Consider the following 14017-nt stretch of genomic DNA (forward strand, 5'->3'; position numbering starts at 1 on the left):
AAAAAATTGCCTGTTATTTTTCATATGGCCTGGACATGAAAGTTTCCAAACTTCAGTCAATCAGCCCCAACATATGTCAAAGCATGGAAGGCATCTGAAACTAAGGTAAAGTTTACCTCAGAGCTTTTGTCAAGAGAATCAGGTGAACAGAGCTCTTCAGTATATGCCGTGGTTTCCAGATATTGCAACAACACTCATCCTCCATCCAGACAGATATAACTGTTTAAATTGAACTTGTGCTGGTAAATCTATGCTGTCTAATGAAGAGTTCATTCAGCAGGTGAATGAAACAGGTAAGTGAACCTAGTTCAGTATTTAGAAACAAAGAAAACAGTGCAATATGGATGCTTTGACACTGACCTGGGAGTCAGGGTGGACTTCCTTACTCTGGGGTTCAGATGCATGTATTGGCTCTGTCTGAACTCTGCTGGTATAAGATCTTGATGATTACATTTCCATTGGCTCACAATACTCCTTCATTGCTATGATTTGGTTTCTGAGAGAAGATTTTTTCATGCTATAAGCAGATGGGAGCTGTAGCATGCTCTGACCAGTCTGTGTGGTCATGGGGTTCATGACTGGAAGAGCCACTGTGAATATCTTTGCAGCCTAAACGTATTCCTGTTCTATAGTCCTGAGAGACTGGAAAAACATCTTATAATTTGGTGCCAAGCTAATATTTTATTTTATCAAGACTCTCTGCAATTAATCGATAGGTAGCCATTTTCAAATGGATGATAGTATTAATCCACTGTGTAAGGATGACATCTGCTTATGACCTGAGCCCTCAACTGTAGGAAAGGAACCCGATCCAGTATTTTTTGCTCTTACAGATTATATCTCAAGTCTTTCCTTGATGCTAGGCCCCTCAGCACGCTAACAAGCTCTATAACTTTCTTCCATTGCTGTGGTTTAATTGCTCTGATGTGGTGCAGCTGTGTAGCCCTGGATAAAGAGCTGTGGAAAGAACTCTTTGAGAAGGAGCTGTGAGAAGGCTCCTTATGGGCTTATCCTTGGCCCAGATCAAAAGTCACATCTTAAGCTCTCTTTCCCTTGTAGAGCTGCCCACTCACGATGTTTTTTGTTTTGTTTTGATACCTGAGGACAAAAATGAATCTAGATAAATAACTTTATTGTCTATATTAGAACGTGTACCTCCCTCACTGGCCCAATGACTGTTTTTCTTAGGGAATGGATTATAGCTTCAGTCACTGGATCGTTTCTATAAAACGCGTTTTAAAATTTTAAACAGATCTTATCATACAGGATTTATAAATTGAGTTGATCTATGTATGTTATGCTGTATCCACATAGCCTTGTGACTATAATCTCTACAGAAAATAGGCTTCCAAAGCATTCTGCTAATCTGAAATATTGATCCATCATCAAATGACAACTTTAGAGTTCCGAGTCACATGAAAAATTATGTTCAGCATTTTTTCCCTAATCAAACATTGATACAGGAATTTCAAATGAAGACAGAAATCTTGTATTTTTTATTTGTTTTAATTATTATTATTATTATTTATTTCCTGAAGGGGTAATAAATTTATTCTGCATTTATTTACAAAAAGTATGATGATTTTACTGTATATAAAAGTGAAAATAGTATTACAATGTGTACATCTGGATGATTTAAAGGATATGTCATGGAAATCAAAGTGACTAGCTTCTTTTTTCTCCATTTAAAACTACACGCATTATTTAGTTCTAAAATATTTCCAAGTATCAAGGAGTTCTTTCACTTCTCAGCTGTCTGCCTGAGCCTTCTTTCACAAGGCTGGTTGTTATCTAGGAAATATAATAAAGCCTCAGAAATAAGGAAAAAAGAAAAAAAGACATAAAACCAATTCTAATGATAGGGGAATACACCTTTAATTTGTAGTCTTTCTCAACCTAATATAATGATCTTCCTTAACTGTAATCTTTCTAAGTTACAAAGGAGTAACAGCAAGGAAATAAGACATACAAAAGAACATGTGGAGTTAAAAATTCAGCTGTTGCACGGCTTCAGACATTGATATGTATGGATTATGATATTTAACTGAGAAAAGCTGCAACTGTAGGTTGAAAAAAAAATCCCATTTACAGTTGAACCTTGTCATGTCTCAGGAACACAGAAGAATTTGAATTCCTTTGACTGTAAAGGATGCTTAAGAGCATGTCTGTTGGAGGCCTAAAGATTACATTTAGGGTGGATGGAAAAGATCATGAGTTGAGATTGTCACTGATTGCTGTCAAGGGCAAAACAGATGCAACATGGTGATTTTATTTTATTATTATTTTTTTAATTTATTAACAAATAAATAGATATGGATGGTCAGAAATAAAACAAAAGCCAAAACACCTCCTTCCCACCTCTATTTTTTTATCCCAGGCTCATCTTTACAACTTCTCTCCCCACTCTGTCTCTTCCATCCTCAGTGGCACAGGAGAATGGAGAAATGGGAGATTGTGGTCAGACCATAACAGTTCCTCTCTGCTTCTCCTTCTTCTTCACATCTTCCTCTTGATTCAACATAGGGTCCCTCCCACAGGCTTCAATCCCTCAGGATAAAACTGCACCACCGTGGTGTCCTTTCAAGGGCAGTAGGGGAATCTATGCTCTGGTACCTGGAGCACCTCATCCCCTCCTTCTCCTTGTTGTTCACAGTGTTGCTTCTCACACACTTTTCCCCTTACTCGTAACAAGTTTTTGCCTTTTGTAAACATATTTTCCCAGAGATGCCACCGCCTTGACTGCCAGGCTCAGTTGTGTCCCAACCATCTGGAACCAGCTGTGCCATGGGGCAGCTCCATCCTCTCCTCACAATGCCTCTTCCACTGAGCTTACCACATTTATTTTTGTGTATGTGTGCTATTGCTGTATTGAGAGCAGGCCCAAGCTCATTCCTCTCATTCCTCCCTCATTCCTCCCCCTTTTTTACTACCTTTTTTTTTCTTTTGTTGTTCTCTGATTTTTGTGCTGTTTTCTGGAATTTTTGTCCCTGGCACTGAATACAAATTAACCAGCATTTAAGCTACAATTTCTTTGTTGTAGTGGATAGGTTATGGCCTGCATAAAATGTTTCCTGTCAGAGCCTGAAGTATTGCCTAAGCTCTTCTGCCTCTCTGTACTTTGGTCCCTATTTTTATCTAAGAGGGATATTAATGAAACTACCTGGAATGTGCCTGAATATCATTCACTTTATCACACCAGTCATGGAAAATATGCAGAAACAGTTCTTAAGCCTCTCTTAAACACCCTATTCCTTTTTATAGAGGTACATTATGATTACATGCAAGGAATTCTACTAATATCAAGAGGAATCCTATAGTATTTTACTAGCATTTATTTACCTAGTAAAAACAACTTTATTTTGACTTCCTTGGAATCAAAGCAGAGATTAAGGAAGGTGAAACTCCAAACTACCACAGAAATATGTATACTTTACTTTACTTTTATACTTTACTGAGTCTAATGAAACAGCAGGAAAACTTTCAAAAACCCAAAAGTTTTAATAAACTACTTCTTAGAAGGACACAGCAACTGAAAAGATTGTTCTGAGTTGCTTCACTGAGACTGAACTCTTTCAAAACCACAAGACAAAACCTGTCATCTTCTCTCATTTTCTAAAACTGGCAAAAATGTAACATGTAACATTTCGGCTATGAGGTTGTTTTTCCCCCCACATAATTCCACTTTACAGAGCTGACAACCAAGATGTTTATAGTGCTATTAATATCAGACCTGCATAAGCAGAGTGACTTGGGGGTTGTTTTGATTAAAATTCCAAGGAGACAAACGTGCTGAGAGCAGAAAATTAAATTGGAAATAAGACACTACATTAAATATTGAGGATAGCTAACCCTTTAGAACAATATGTCAGAGCAATCAATGTGTTCTTCAACACTAGTAGTCTTTGGTTTAAGAATGGATTTCTTCTAAAAGGAAAATTAGACCAGTCATGAATTATTTGGCTTGATAACATTCATTTACAAACAAGGAAAGAACAGTTCTTTTCACCTCAGAAATTACTAGGAGAAAATGTATGGTCTGTGTTATATCAGTGGTTGGTAAAAATAAAAGTGTTTCCTTCTCACTTAAGGAGATGAACCAACTCCTCACAGAATCATAGAATCTCAGAATTGCAGGGTGGTTGAAGCTGGCAGGGACCTCTGGAGGACAGCTGGTCTCATCCCTGGCCAAGCAGGGACACCCAGACCAAGGTGCCCAGGACCATGTCCAGACAGCTTCTGAATATCTCCAAGGATGGAGACTTCTCAGCCTCTCTGGGCAACCTGTGCCAATGCTGCATCACCAACAAAATGAAGTGATTTCTGATGTTTAGAAGGAACTTGGTGTATTCCTCGTGTGTGCCCATTGCCCCTCCCTTCTGAATGAAAAGTCCCACATACCTGCAATTGAAACAGCTATAGGTGATTAACCATAAATAACAACCAACTTTTTGGCAATCTTAACAAGGACAGCAGGAAGGATAAATATATCTTTATCTTTCCATTGTTATTTCTATTATTATTGCTACATATACTTAAAATCTCTATGTTTTGCTTAACACTACAAAAACAAATACATACTTCTTGTCCTCAGGAGTTAACAATCCTAAAATAACCCACTCACAGAAATGTTTCTACCAGGTGAGGGCAGAGAAACATTGGTACATGGTGGTGGAAAACTCTCAGCCAGTTCTGAACTGGATCAATGAATAATAAAAAGACTTCACTCAGCCAGAATGATGGCCTGACACATTACATGAGAATTAAAATCACACATGGATGCGTGTTTAAAAAACAAAACAAAACAAAACAAAAAGAAAAAAAAGGAAAAAAAAAAACTCTTCTGTCCTTTTGTGAATGGGAGACTTTCAATGGAAGAAAAATGTGACGATTTGAAGACTACTGTTGAGAATTTTGGTTTGTGTCAGGAACAAACTAGAAAATAGTAATTTTCCCATTGTTCAACTTCTGCCTTGCTCTTTGCTACTGTGTTAAAGGATGCAGGATTTCCCCTTAGAGATTTTACTGCCTTTTCAAATCCTCTGTTTTATTTTTCTTTCTGTGAATTATCTGTGAAACTCACCTGTAGAAGACTTTTCAGAATAGGTGCAACTGTAAGTATAGGGGAAATCAAGTAATATAAACAAAATGTGAATGTTTCCATAAGAAAACTTGAAATGTCACAAAAGACTAATGGTTCCATTTAACTTGGCTCTGCGTCTCCATTTTTATCTCCTTTAACTTTCTGGCTCTATCTGGTACTGAACTTCCGCTAGAAATAAAATATATATATGTGTATAGCAGTTGTTATAGATCAGGGAGAACTTTAAAGTGTGCACATTTAAATATCAAAAACATATGATATAACATATCTCTAAGTATTTGCTTTTATTCAACAAGTCCTTGCAAGGCAAAGAAATTTTGGTGCCACTTTTTTTTTTTTTTCCTTGTAATAAAGAAGACAGGAAAAAAAATCCAATCATATAAAAAAAGTATGTATATATTTTTCAACAAATGAACATACACGTAAGGAATTATTCTTCCTTTGCTTTTACCCTTCATCAAACACAGTTATATAATTGCATTGTGCAACAAAGGCATAAAAATACTATCAGTTTCATGTAATAGGTTTTTATATCTATCTTTCACCAGCATAAGACAAAAATGTGCAGTCTTTGTTTTCATTATAGATATCCAAATAGGGGTATTAATAATGGTACTGAGTGAATTGATGAATTATTAGATCACATTTTTCCTTCTTTGTCCTTGATACCACTTCCAGAATAAGTCAACAGGATTTCAATATTCAAAAAGCAGGGTAAGAATTGAAAATTGAACAGCTTTTGTCAGTTCAATTATTCATCTATTCACTGTAAAGAAAGGAACAAAATTTAAACAAGTGTTTTTTCCCTTAGATTAAATTGTATATGGAATGAAAGTGCGCTCCTTAAAGACCCATTATAGCATAATAATGCCTTAGAAACAAGGCTGTACTGGTTTGCAACAGATTGAGTACGATATATTTAGATGTATAGTAAATATACTGTGTTCCTACTTGTCCTGCTTGAGATGATTGCCCCTTTAGTATGAATTTGTCTTGGTTTTTGAGGTGAAGTTCAGGGAGATGAGGTAGTAAATTCTGTACCCTTGTAAAGAGGTTTTGCAGTGATTTTGTGAGGAGCTGAAAAACAATGTACAGAATCCATGGTCAGGAGAGAGGCAGTGTGAATTTAAATGATCTATGACCCAAAAAGGCATGATGGAGAGATTTTCAAAAGAATGTAGAATTTTATATGAAGGTGCTTGAGGAGCTGTGGAGGAATTCAAGGAAGCACTGGAATGACCCTTAAACATAAGCAAGGAAGAAATGGCATTACTACCTGCTTCTCTGCCTGAAATTAGTTCAGAAAGTGCTCCAGTTTTCTCATAAAAACCTCTATCCTGAGCTTCCAGCACCCTTTATGAAAAGTGAGAAGTACAGTCAGATCAGACTGAAATGCAATGCTGTCTCTACATCCCCAAGCAAAAGAAAATGATCAGCTGTAAAGAAATCAAATCCAAGAACTCTCTCTCTCCTCCACAGACACAAGCCTTAAGCATATTTTTATCTTTCACAAAGTGTGGGCATTTCAGCATGTCCTGCAGACCGGGAAATATTAGGAAGTAATTGCTCATAATGGAAGTGAATCCAAATCAAACCACTTGAGTAAAATGACTTTGTAGAGGTGGGGTGGGGGAGAGAATTCGCCTTTATCTAGAAAATAACAAGAAGTGGAGCCTTAATTTGTGCTACTTCTTCTCATGCTGCTCAAATTTGCAGTTCAAAAGGGGTGGCGCTGCATCCCACACTCTACCTCTCCCACAATCTGTTCATGCAAGGACTGTCCATCTGCTACGTTTAAGCAGACCTCCAGTTGCTTATGTGTTTGTTCACAGATGTAGGTAGGAGGTTTGACTGCAGGTTTCTAAAACTTGAATCCAAGATTATGAGACACATTTGCAAACATACTTGCATAGAGCAGAGTCTTATCTATGTGCTGGGAAATGCTCTATTGTTTGACTTGCAAATGAGTTCCATTTAAATTGAAACACGATGGTGATACTTATGCATATAAAATTAAATTTGCACAATATCATTTCAATTTAGTCAAGAACTGTAAAATATACAGTGAACAAAAACATTACAGACATTATCCATAAAATCATATACAAAATAGAATTGATTTCAGAAAAGAAAGATCTGCAAGGGGAGTTTGCTTCAAATAAAACTATTTCTTCAAAAATAAAAATTTAAAAAGGAAAGTGCAACAACTGAAAATAACAGGTCATCTACAAGTAAATCAATGGGTATATTTTTAACAATGTATCAAATATGCCTCTTTTAAATAAAATTACTGATTACTGCAATGGTTTGATTACACCTGAAAGCCCTTTCTAATTCTTACAGTATTTCCTCAGTAGTCTCTGTGTCCTCTGAAAGCAAGTTCTTGATATTGGAAAGCATTTGTGGAATACAACATAGACAGTACAGAAAAAAAAAATGCAACAACACATGACCATCTTGTTTTGGCAGGAAGATACTTTGTAGGAAGATGTTACTATGACATTTAACAAAATATAAAGTGGGACTTTTTCTGTACTCTACCAGCTGCAATAGATCATTAGATTATAGTCCACAAACAAGATATGACTTCACTTGCATAAGAGAAACTTTGTGGGACAAGGCTACTTCTGTTAAGCTTTTTTTTTTTTTTTTTTTCTTTTTATTGTTCATTATTTGATGCTCTCTATGATCATTATTTGGTTTGGAAAAATTATTTGATTGGTGAATCATAAGTGATATATGGATAATTCCAGTTTTATCTTAAACATATGTTTCAATATGTGTCTAAGTAAAAATTCCTCATTATAATTCCTTATAATGAAAGAACAGGTTCTCAGTTCTCCATGCATTTTTTCATCACATCCAGAGTTATTCAGCTGCTGAGCTACAGAACAGGTCCAACCTGTCCCACATCCCTACATCACAGTTATGTTCCCAGATGCCATTCTACAAAATAATACAAACAAAACTAAGAAAGAGGTTTGTATCATTTACCTCTGAATATGGCCTACCCAGCAACTTCCAAATCCTGCACCCAGAACACAGAACAGGGCAAGGTGGACCACCATGGTTGGTGCATTGTAAATATATATTAGAGAATAAATTATATCTTTAATTATCATCTTATATGCTTCCTGGTAATGCTGATTCTTTGTTTCTTCAACTTTTTACTGACATATTTTTCATGATATGAGTGAAATTAAACTAGGATTTAGTTGCCAACCTTGCTATGTACTGAGCACACCTGAAGTGCAGGATCCATCCCATATGCAGATGAAAGGAGGTTCTAAATGCTTCCAAGATTTCTATATAGCTAAATTCTGTTTTCCATGACTCTGGGAAGATCCTGGAAATCTGGCTACTGACATTTCTTTTGTTACCACAGATCTTACTTTAGCTACAAAATTCTGCTGAGTATCACTTCCAGGCTGATGTGTTAGACACAGCAGAAACAGGTGTTGTAATCCATTTCTGTAGTTTTCTTAAATTCACAAAACTTGCCCATTCTTACAAACTAATACATACACTTAAATGTGCATACTAAACTAAAAGAAGAAAAGCCAAAGAAATTATGCATTTCAGAAAAATAATAGTAATAATAATAATAAATCAGCTTGTACTTTGCATGCCACCAATAAAATACTACTCATTAAAGTAGACTGATGCAATTGCATTGGACTGCCTATATTTTTGAATATAGATTTAGAAGTGAATTTATCACCCTTCAAGTGATATGTAGCCTCATCAGACTATTGTTCCCCTTCCACTCTTGAGCCCAGCATAACATTACTAAAAAGGCTGAGATTCACCTAGTCCACTTTTGTGGACTGGAATTGGGTTAGGAATTAATGTATACCAAAGACTTTGCAAGCTCCTCAAATGGAGAAGGAAAAGCTTCCTGGATTTGTATTGTCATCACTGCTGCTGTTATTAAGGATGATAATCTGGATTTTAGTAATAGGCTGTAGACATCCAATTAACTGTGTATGTGGTAACATTGAATTACCAGCCTGAAATTTCTTCTTTGCATGACACCAAAGAATGGATATTGCAGATCCTACTTAAAAGATATTTAAACAAAACGGGGAACTACCTTTTTTTGTCTGTCTGTCTGTCTGTTTGTTTGTTTTAGAAACTTAGTAAACAAGTCTGAATAGCAGGTATGGCAAACCTGAGCAGTGACAGCATCCAAAGTAAGGAGCTCAGCCATCCATGTGCTATCATTGAGGAGGCTTAGAATCCAGTGATCTAGTTATGGTGGTTCTTTGTCTTGAAGATTGGTATGAAAGAGTAAAGTTATTTTAGGGATGAAGAAAAAGAAGTAGCATAGTATCAGTGACTATGGTTCAAAAGCTTAAGGCAGACTACAAGTGAGAGACTGGCAGAAGGACAGATAGAAAAACAGGTGAGACCCTGTTTCTAGGAGGACCTCGGAGTAAATTTAACTGCAGTTTCTCTCTTCTGCTTCTGTTTGGCAGTAAATGAAGATATCCAACAGACAAACACATGTTCAGCTCCTCAGCTGTCCTATAGAGACATACATATAATTTTACAGAGGCTGCACTATAATCACATCAGGTCACCACCACTTGTTAGTTCACAATCAAACATTACTTTGGGGACAAAAACAAATTACAAAAATTACAAACATTATTTTGGGGACATTCACAACATACTTTAAGTAGAATTCCTCCTCCCTTTTTTCTTGTCCTCTCCTCCTCCTCTTCCTCCTTCCTGTCTACAGCACTGTGTCATATATGTTGGGATATATTTGTTTGTACTGGATTTTAGATCAAGAAGACAATATACCTATGTAATAGGTCCTTACATGTTCACGAAGACCAATGAAAAAAGAAATTGTGCTATTTCAGTGTTTCTATGATTTTTGTGTGTGTGTCAAAGTGCACAGGGATTTTCTTTCTGACATTCTTCTTTTTCTAATTGATTTAATTTCACAAGTACAAAACAAAAGTGCATTGTCTTTAGCTAATTGGTAGAAGAAGATTCCAAATACATTCATGACTTATACTGTTGCATGTTATCAATTTAATTTTACTTGTACATGGTTTCAAAGACCTTAATTTGCGTTTACAAGAAAAAGTGCCACAGAGCAGAGCAACTACAGAAATAAAAATGACATTCTTCAAGCAATAAAAAGCTTCAGTAAAATCAACGTGCCTGAATTAAAGTCAGCAGAATAATTAAATGTTTTCTTTCAGAAGTCAGGCTCCCTTCAGAGACTCGTTTGCAAGTGTAGAACTGATCTGTACTGGTGAAGTCAAAACATGAGTATGTTTGAATCATTTTTTAACCTGCAGTTTATTGGTTCTAGGTTGGTTCTAGAGGCACCAACTGCGCTTGAGCAATGTGCGATTCCTCCCCCCTCTCAACAGACCCTTTGCAACAAATGTTGATGATTTTTCTGTCTTCCATATAGCTATCACATACCATAGAACATGCCTGTTATTACTGTAAACCAAAAAAATAAAACTAGTAGGAGGAAAATAATATTCAGAATCTTAATGATTTCATAAATAGTTTTGTTATTGACCAACTCAAAAAACAGTCAGCATTTTTCAGGCAACATTGAATGTGAGTAGGATAGAACAAAACACCTCTCACACACAAACACTCACAAAATCCTACTTAACATGCAGCTAGGATGTTCACTGTAGAGGAGAACAGCTGTGTAGACCAGCTACTGTGCAGTAAATTCCCAACCTGGCACTGTAACTTGCCTGTGTAGATAACCCCCCAAAACATTCAGGCAGGTCAACAAAATGCTTGTTTTTATTGCCATTAACATGAATTACAGCTGTTTACTATTGCTGCAAGATAGTCTAAATGGAAAAAGCAAACATTAACAGCATTAAAGGACTATCCCAGTAAGAAATATGTCTCTGCAAAAATAATATTTGAAGTTCGATGTCTGTCATGTTTTCTATGTTCTTGGATCAAATATGTTTCAGAAATTAAAAAGTTTATTCCATCTGCCAGTCCTGCATATTCAACTTGAAATTTGTAAGTGAGGCTGCGTATTCAACTTGAAATTTGTAAGTGAGGATTCTGCTTTCTGTTTCCAACATCACTCATGGTAAAGATTTCACAAAATAAATTCTCCTTAGATTTATGTTGATGACATGCGAATCAGTACTGCCTCTCTGTGTGTGTTCTACATGAAAAGCAATAAAAAGGGTAGAAAAAGAACAATGTATTAGTGTTGCTTAAGTAACTAGACTTATGCTTTCTAGCATCTAGCAAAAGCTAAATATTTGTCAGTGATAACCACTTTTTAGTAAGAATGTTTACTTTCTTAGCCCATTTAAATTACTGTGACAATTTCAACTGATTTGTGTCAACAATAAACTCTAGGCCATACCCATATACAATCTGCTGCCACAAAAAAATTAGCATCCATTTCATCTGAGCTCACTGGTAGGTGTTTTCTCAAAGTGCAGCAATACAACTTATCAAATTGTAGAATCATTGTATGGTGTGAGTTGAAAGAGACCTTTAAAGATCATCTAGTCTGATAACCCTAACATAAGAAGGGACGTATTCACTTGTCTTCAGACAAATAATATTAGGGCTAAATGTTGCAGTCTTGCATAAATGATTATATTATTTATAGTTGGTTTTGAAAATGAGAGAAATTAATCTCTGAAAAATAATTTTTTATTTTTTATTTTTTTTTAATGAAAAACTGTGACTCACAGTAGGGAAGGAGCAAAAAGGTTGATGAAGAACAGGAAGTAATTCAGGTAAAAGAAATGAGAAGACAAAACTGACAAAAAAAAAAAAAAAAAAAAAAAAAAGTGAAAAAAAGTACTTTTCACATCTAACGAAGGCTTCAGGAAAACATACTTTTTATGTCATGGCCAAAGAGTGAAAGTCAGGTTATAATAGTGTCTAGACTGTAATAAGCACAAGTATGTAAAAGCAGCATTTATAGCCGTAACACCAGCTTTACCTTTTAACTGAACGATATATATATATATGCTGACATAACCATTACTTTTCTCCTGTGCATACTCAAGAAGAAGTACTGATAACATGAGAAGAAGACAGGCTGTATGAGCAAACTATAAAACAAAGTAATTCTAAAACATGTTTCCAGTTCACATTAGGTGTGAAAGATGATGCCCTCTACTGACTTACTACTGACTGACAGGCAGGGAGGCTATCAGGCCTACTAAATTACAGGAGTTATATGTGGATTTTTTATAAAAACTTTCATGTTGGGTTGCCAATAATATCTTACACTTGACAGGGGAGTGGAAGGGCTGGAAACTGCATGTCTGCACACAGGAAGTGTAAATTATTTATTTATTTATTTATTTATTTATTTATTTTAACAAGAACCCCTTTGAAGGGAGATGGGCAGAAATTAAAGCAAAGAGGACAGAAAATCCCACTTTATTAGCATGTCTAGAAAAATACCACAGGACATTTGTTCAAATAAAAAATAAAACAATTCAAAACTGATCTTCATTGTGCATCTGTCTTTTGCTGTACAGGCATTTTGCAAATATTGTAAGTGATGTGATTTTATCTCGAAAGCTTAAAAAAGTGAATTTTAATTGTTTTTTGAAGCATTCTTTGGAAGTGAATTTGAAATATTTTACACTATGTAATCAAAATAAAAATATAAGACTGTTATATTCCTGAATCTTAAAAACAAAATAATGCATAGGCTGCATGCATGCACCTTAGTAAAAGATGCCAAGTTCTGCTTGGATTTGAATATCAAATATTTTTAAGTGCTACAATCTGCAGCTGAGGGAAAATTTGAAGATATTATTTGCTGAGTCACAATAAATAATATTTCAGAAAAGCATAAATAGCTTTCAGATATTTTAGGAAAAGAAAACTCATATACTTGGGATAATTAGGAATAACAATTTGATTTGAATTATTAAATTAGAACTGCTAATCATTGATAACATAAAGTCTCCATTTTTTGCAGCTAAGAGAATTTTGAAACTAGGACTTAGGTGACTGCAGTCAAGCAAGAGTGAAATTCCTGGCCTTTTGCCAAACAGTTTGTTAGCTATTGTCTGAAACAGGTTATTATAATCTAAAAAACATACATGATTTAGGAATGCGAGGAAATATGACACAAGCTTTTCTAGTTTCTAATCACTTTGATCTAAGTTTGTTAGGGAACACTGCTGGTTAATATTACTAAGTTAAAGTTTTTTTGTTGTTGTTGTTTTGTTTGTTTGTTTGTTTTTTAATATATTTATGAAGTGCAAAAAATATGTTTGTATTTCTGTACCAACCTTCTAATCTTTTCTGACTTTGATGTTGCTGTAGGAATTGTGTCAGTTCACAAGTGAGAAGGGAGAGATTATAGGCTCCTTATTGTCATATTTGTTCTCTTACTCTTACACAGATTTCAGTCAAAAGTTCAGTTGCTGAAATTATCGCTATTTTAATTAAAAATTAATATTCAATTTATTTATTCCGTTATATTTAAGTGATTACTAATCTAAGGACATGTAAGATTTATACTTAAACATTATCATTCATCATACATGATGTGATAAAGAAAAACAAAGAAACAATAAAAGTGATGAGATAATAATTAAATTTATAGGTTATTAAATGTTGAAACTGTTTTCTTACCTGATGTATTTTATGGTAATTAGATGTATTCATTAGCATTTGAAATGTAGGAGAATACACAGGGAGTGTTTGGATGACAATTATTCCAGTCTAAAAAACTTTAATGCAAAATGAAATATTTAACTATAAACTGTACATTTATGAAATTACTTTAATTTCCAAATATTAAAGAAGAAATAAAATTTATATATATATATATATCATAGAGCTGGGTGCAAAGATTATTTCTGCAAATTTAAGTTAGTTGTGTGAAACCTACTTGCTTGTCATTTAAAGGAAACAGTGGGT

Source organism: Anas acuta, chromosome 2, assembly GCF_963932015.1.
Source record: "Anas acuta chromosome 2, bAnaAcu1.1, whole genome shotgun sequence".
Classification (NCBI taxonomy): Eukaryota; Metazoa; Chordata; class Aves; order Anseriformes; family Anatidae; genus Anas; species Anas acuta.